The sequence below is a fragment of the Rana temporaria genome, chromosome 4 (assembly GCF_905171775.1).
Source record: "Rana temporaria chromosome 4, aRanTem1.1, whole genome shotgun sequence".
Taxonomy (NCBI): domain Eukaryota; kingdom Metazoa; phylum Chordata; class Amphibia; order Anura; family Ranidae; genus Rana; species Rana temporaria.
Window position 1 is genome coordinate 109,737,582 of NC_053492.1, and position 6,142 is coordinate 109,743,723.

The following is a 6,142-nucleotide window of genomic DNA, read 5'->3' on the forward strand; positions in this document are numbered from 1 at the left end:
AAGTGCAATACATGCACGTTTTATTATTAATATGTTTGCAGAAGATGGACTATGACTTTAATCCTCCAGCGAGGTAAATAGATCTGTACTGTACCTGTATCCAGAGTCAGACTCTATTTCTATCGGTCAGCATACATCTTCACACTGCTCTGCAAACCCTTACATGAACCAAGCCTCACTTTCACATTCAAAGAACCAAGCCTCACTTTCACATTCAAAATACTATGTTTGGCTATCACAGTCCAGGAACCAAGCCTCACTTTCACATTCGAAATACTACGTTTGTCTATCACATTCCAGGAACCAAGCCTCACTCTCACATTCAAAAACCCAAGCCTCACTTTCATATTCAGAGAACCAAGCCTCACTTTCACATTCAAAGAACCAAATATCACGCTCATTTAAAATACCACACATCACTATCACAGTCCAGAAACCAAGCCTCACTTTCACATTAAAAAAAACAGGCGTTTCATCAGATATGGTGACCCGTCAGAATGTGTAATGGAAGTGACGTTTTGTTGCCACCATCTTGCTACACCCCACACTCCTCCACAGTAAGAATACACTAAGAAGGGTGTAAAGCAGACATCTTGTTACACCCACCGGAGTTTTACATTTTACACTTATTTAAAACAGTAAAGTGAGTTTATATAGTGAAATACAGTACTTTGAACTCCGTCAGACTGGTTAGATGTTGAATTTTAAAAGCAGCGGCAAGCCCGCTCATCTCATAGGTTTGCTCATCTCATAGGTTTGCTAATCTCACAGAAGTTTGCTGCTTTTAAAATTCTAAACAGTCCGATGGATTTCCAAATACTGTATTTCACCTTATATGCTTTGTTTTCTGTTAAAAATAACTGTGAAATTTAAAACTCCGGTGGGTGTAACAATATATCCACTTGCCCCCTTCTCTGTGTATCGTTATTGTGGTGGAGTGCAGGGTGTAACAAGATGGCGGCGGCAGAACGTCACTTCCGTTACCAATTCTGATGGGTCGCCTAATCTGACGGAAAAACAAGCCTCACTTTCAGCTCTGGTTGTCGAATCACTACTCTGAATCTTTTTATGGTTTTGCAGCTCCCTCTAGCAGAGGCACAGAGCATGCACAGTGAAGTTGTATTAACCACTTCAGCCCGGTAGATTTGGCTGCTCAATGACCAGGCCATTTTTTGCGATACGGCACTGCCTCACTTTAACCACTTAAGGACCCCTTCACGCCGATATACGTCGTCAGAATGGCACGGCTGGGCACATCAACGTACCTGTATGTTGCCCTTTAAGCCCAGCCGTGGGGGTCGCGCGTGCACGCGACCCGGTCCGAAGCTCCGTGACCGCGGCCGCGGGAGTCCCGCGATCGGTCCCCGGAGCTAAAGAACGGGGAGAGCTGTGTGTAAACACAGCTTCCCCGTTCTTCACTGTGGCGCCGTCATCGATCGTGTGTTCCCTTATATAGGGAATCACAATTGATGATGTCACACCTACAGCCACACACCCCTACAGTTAGAAACACAGATGAGGTCATACATCCCACAGATGTGGTTAACTGCAACTGTCATTTTCACAGTAAACAATGCATTTTAAATGCATTTTTTTTTGGGAACCACGTCGCACGACCGCGCAATTGTCAGTTAAAGCGACGCAGTGCCGAATCGCAAAAACTGGCCGGGTCCTTTAGCTGCCTAAAGGTCCGGGTCTTAAGTGGTTAACTGACAATAGCGCGGTCGTGCGACGATGTACCCAAACAAAATTTACGTACTTTTTTTCCCACAAATAGAGCTTTCTTTTGATGGTATTGGATCATCTCTGCGGTTTTTATTTTTTGCGATATAAACAAAAAAAAAGAGTGGCAATTATGAAAAAAACACAATATTTTATACTTTTTGCTATAATAAATATCCCCAATTTTTGTTTTTAAAAAAAAGAGAGAATTTTTTTCTCAGTTTAGGCCTATATGTATTCTTCGCGACCGCCGGCCACACGCATCGGCATCCCCTCAGTGCAGCGGGCGCGCACCTGCTATCCCACTTAAAGGAGCCGACTTACAGCTACGACTGTTCACAGGAACGTGCCGACCTGCCGCAGTATAATGACACAGTATAATTAACTGTAGGCAAAACTTTTTTTTTTTTTTTTTTCATTTTGGATAGAGTGAGGGAGGGTTATAAACCTCATAAAGTTTATTTTTGCCATCTTCATTCCATTGAGGAGATTTTCCTTCTCCTGTCCCATAGCCAAATAAGAAGTGAGAGGAAATCCCTACAAATGTCATGGGGACCCCCAGGTCACCAGAACTAGTGTCCCCATTGGAAGATTTCCCCTCTATTACTTTTCTGGGGACATCCCAAAATGTGGGATTTTCTTTTACTTTCACTTTCAATGATAAATGATGGTAAACAGGACAAATAGAAAGGGGAAACAGGGATACAGACAGCAATAAACCTGACAGGGGTTCTATTCCATCTTCACTCGATCCAAAACCAAAGTTTTTTGTTTAGTTACACTCTAAGGGCCAGATTCTCGTAGAATCCGCGGCGGCGTAGCGTAAGCCATTTACACTACGCCGCCACAACTTACTGGAGCAAGTGCCGTATTCTCAAAGCACTTGCTCCGTAATTTGCGGCGGCATAGTGTAAATGGACCGGCGTAAGGCCGCGTGATTCAAAGGGGGCGGCTTGTATTTAAATTAAGCGCGCCCCCGCGCCGATTGAACTGCGCATGCACCGGCCGTAAAAATAGCCCAGTGCGCATGCTCCAACTCACGTCGGAAAACGTCAATGAAGCCGTCGTGAGCGTCATTTCTGCAAATACCTATTCGCGAACGACTTAGGAAAACAACGTAAACGACGGAAAAAGACGACGCTGTCCCGAGGCCATACTTAGCATGGCATACGACGGACCTTCATAAACATACCCCTCATATAGCAGGGGTAAGTTTACGCTTACGTAAACGACGACAAGGCGGCGCAAAAACGTTCGGGAATCGGCTCATTTGCATAGTCAAATGAGAAATCGACCTAAACGCCACCTAGCGGCCGGCGTAACATTACATTTAAGATCCGACGGTGTAAGATTATTACGCCAGTCGGATCTTAGCGTAAATCCGGCGTATCATGTTTTCTGAATAGAAAACAATGATACACCAGCGGGAAATTCGAATTACGCCGGTGTATCTGTAGATACACCAGCGTAATTCTTTTGAGAATCTGGCCCTAAGGCTACTTTTATTCTGGGGTGGCGAGGGCGTAATTTTAGCGGCGCTTTACCGCTATTATAGCTTTTCAGTCGCTAGCGGGATGATTTTAACCCCCACTTGCGGCCAAAGAAAGGGTTAAAAGCGCCGCAAAGTGCCACTGCCGAATCGATTTGCAGGCTCTTCGGCAGCGGTGGCCATTGATTTCTATGACAAGGGCGGTGGAGGAACGGTGTATACACCGCTCCACACCGCCCGAAAGATGCTGCTTGCAGGACTTTTTTCTAACGTCCGGCAAGCGCACCGCCCCAGTGTGAAAGCACTCGGGCTCTCACACTGGGACTGCAGATGAAGCGTTTTCTAGGCACTTTACATGTGCTGTTTTTAGCCCTTTAGCATTTGAAAAGCGCCCCAGTGTGAAAGGGGTCTAAAACAAACTTTTTTGGCCATGTCAGCTCTGGTACCTGTACCACTCACTACGTATCTGACCAATTTTTCTTACATTTAATGCTGTCTTTGGGGGGAAAAAGTAACAAAACTTATTTTTTCTACTTTGATTAGTGTTCGTTTTTTTTTTAAAGTGTTACTATAACTAAAACTTTTTTTTTTTTTTTAGATGGAGTGGAAAGGGATTCAAACCCTGGTGAGGTTTTTATAGCTGTCTGTGCCCCTGTTAGTGACATTCACAATCTCTATGTATCCTGTTACTAATATCACTAGGAGTGAAAGTAAAAGAAAATCCCACATTTTGGGTTGTCACCAAAACAGGAATAGAAAGAAAATCTTCTAATGGGGTTTCTGAACTTTGGTGGGATTTCCTCTCACTTCCTGTTTGGTTATGAGACAGGGAGTGAAGGGAAATCTCTTCAATGGGACACAAGTGACGAAAAAAATCTGACAGGGGTTATAACCCTCCTTTACTCTATCCAAAATAAAATAAAATAAAAAGCTTTGCTGTTTGTTCAACTTTAAAGCGGAGTTCCACCCAAAAGTGGAACTTCCGCTCATCTGATTCCTCCCCCCCCCCCCCTCATATGCATAATTACTAAACCGCATGTTTTTTTTTCCGATCCACTGTACCTTAGTAGTCCTTTATGTTACTGGCCGCAAGTTCTTTCTAAATCCCGCGATAACTCGCGGCAGACCTCCGCAATGTCTCCTGGGAACAATGACAAAAGCTCCCAGGAGACATTGCGGCATCGAGGAAGTGACGGAATACACGCACACTACCCGATGAATCCGTATACAGGAAGCGGCCAGTAACATAAAGGATTACCAAGGTTCGCCTGCCCCTGACAGTGACTCGAGCTGGGCATCGTCGCTTAGTGAAGGATTGGCTCGGGCCGCTCGGCTGCTCTCGGCTGCTCTAGTCCTGCAAAGGGAACTGCGTTCCTGCTGTGAAAAAAGTGCAGGAACTCCGTTCCCACGCGTTCCCGCAGGACTTGAGCCCTGCTCCCAATGAACCAAAAAAATTGTATGGGGGAACGTCTGACGTATTTTTTATACTCCCATGTGACAGTACTGGGGATTAGTGAATGGCCACCCAAGCATTCAGTGCTAGTAAATAGAGAATGCAGTTAAAGGAGTTGTAAAGGCATACCTCCCAACTTTTTGAGATGGGAATGAGGGACACCTATCACTAAAAGCATGCAGGCATAGGACACACCCCTTGTCACGCCCCCTAAAGGAGAATTGTACAAAAAGATTGGTTAAACCCACAAGCACTTTTTTTTACCACTACTATTCCTTTATATTGGCTTTTGGAATTTACAAATGCAGCAATTTAGAAATCAGATGAAAGGTTTAGTGCTAGAAAACACTGTTTGATAGATAAAAAGTGCATTTTATACACATCTACTGTATATTGAACAGGCCAAAATAAGGGACAAATGAGGAGGAATGAGGGACAGAGGTACATTGCTCCAAAACAGGGACAGTCCCTCAAAATCAGGGACATTTGGGAGCTATGGTAAAGGCAGAAGGCTTTTTTTATCTTAATGCATATTATGCATTTAGATAAAAAACCTTCTGTGTGTAGCAGCCCCCCCAGCACCCCCCTTATTACCTACCTGAGCCCCTTCTCTCTCCAACGATGTCCACGACCCCCTCAGCCATCCAAGACACTCCACCTGATTGGCTGAGACAGAGCAGCTGCACCATTGGTTCCCGTGGCTGTCAATCAAAGTCAGTCAGCCAATCAGGGGACACAGGGGGCAGGGCCAGGTTGTGGTTCCATGTCTGAATGGATACACAGAGCTCGGCTTGGGTGCCCCCATAGCAAGCTGCTGGCTGAGGGGCGCTCAAACGATTAAACACTTTTCCTACCACCGATACCAATGATGGGGCGCCATTACTCCTACGGACACCATTGGTGGGACATTATTCCTCCCACTAATACTACCAATAAACACTGATCCTACCACCGATAACAGTGATGGGGCACCATTACTCCTACTGACACCAACGGTGGGGCATTATTCCTCCCACTAATACCAATAATATGTCACTATTTCTCCATTGACTGACCACAGACATAATGGGCCAGATTCAGATACATTGGCGTATCTTTAGTGCGGCGTAGCGCATCCGATATGCGCTACGCCGATGTAACATAGAGAGGGAAGATCACTATTCACAAAGCACTCGCCGACAACGTTGCGCCGGCGTAACGTAAATAGGCTGGCGTAAGCCCGCCTAATACAAAGTAGGTGGAAGGTGGGCGTGATGTATTTAAATGAATCGTGACCCCATGTACATGAAGCGCCGAACGAACGGCGCATGCACGCCGAATTTACTCCCTAACATACGCCGGCTCAATGCCTGTGACGTGAACCTACGCCCAGATCTATTCACGTACCACTTACGTAAATGACGTAAAAATCGACGGCTGTTCCGACGTCCATACCTTAACATGACTTACCCCTGCTTTATGAGGGGTAAACTTACGCC

At 45.4% G+C, this 6,142-nt stretch overlaps 1 protein-coding gene across 2 annotated transcripts in view; it reads right to left on the reverse strand.

Annotated features, from left to right (window-relative positions):
* Positions 1–206, reverse strand: part of CEP63 (centrosomal protein 63) — a 56,392-nt gene extending 56,186 nt beyond the window's left edge. For both annotated transcript variants that reach the window (XM_040348740.1, XM_040348741.1), the window contains exon 1: positions 95–206. The gene's annotated coding sequence lies outside the window, so the exon portion shown is untranslated. The remainder of the gene's footprint in view (positions 1–94) is intronic.
* Positions 207–6,142: the final 5,936 nt, after the last annotated feature.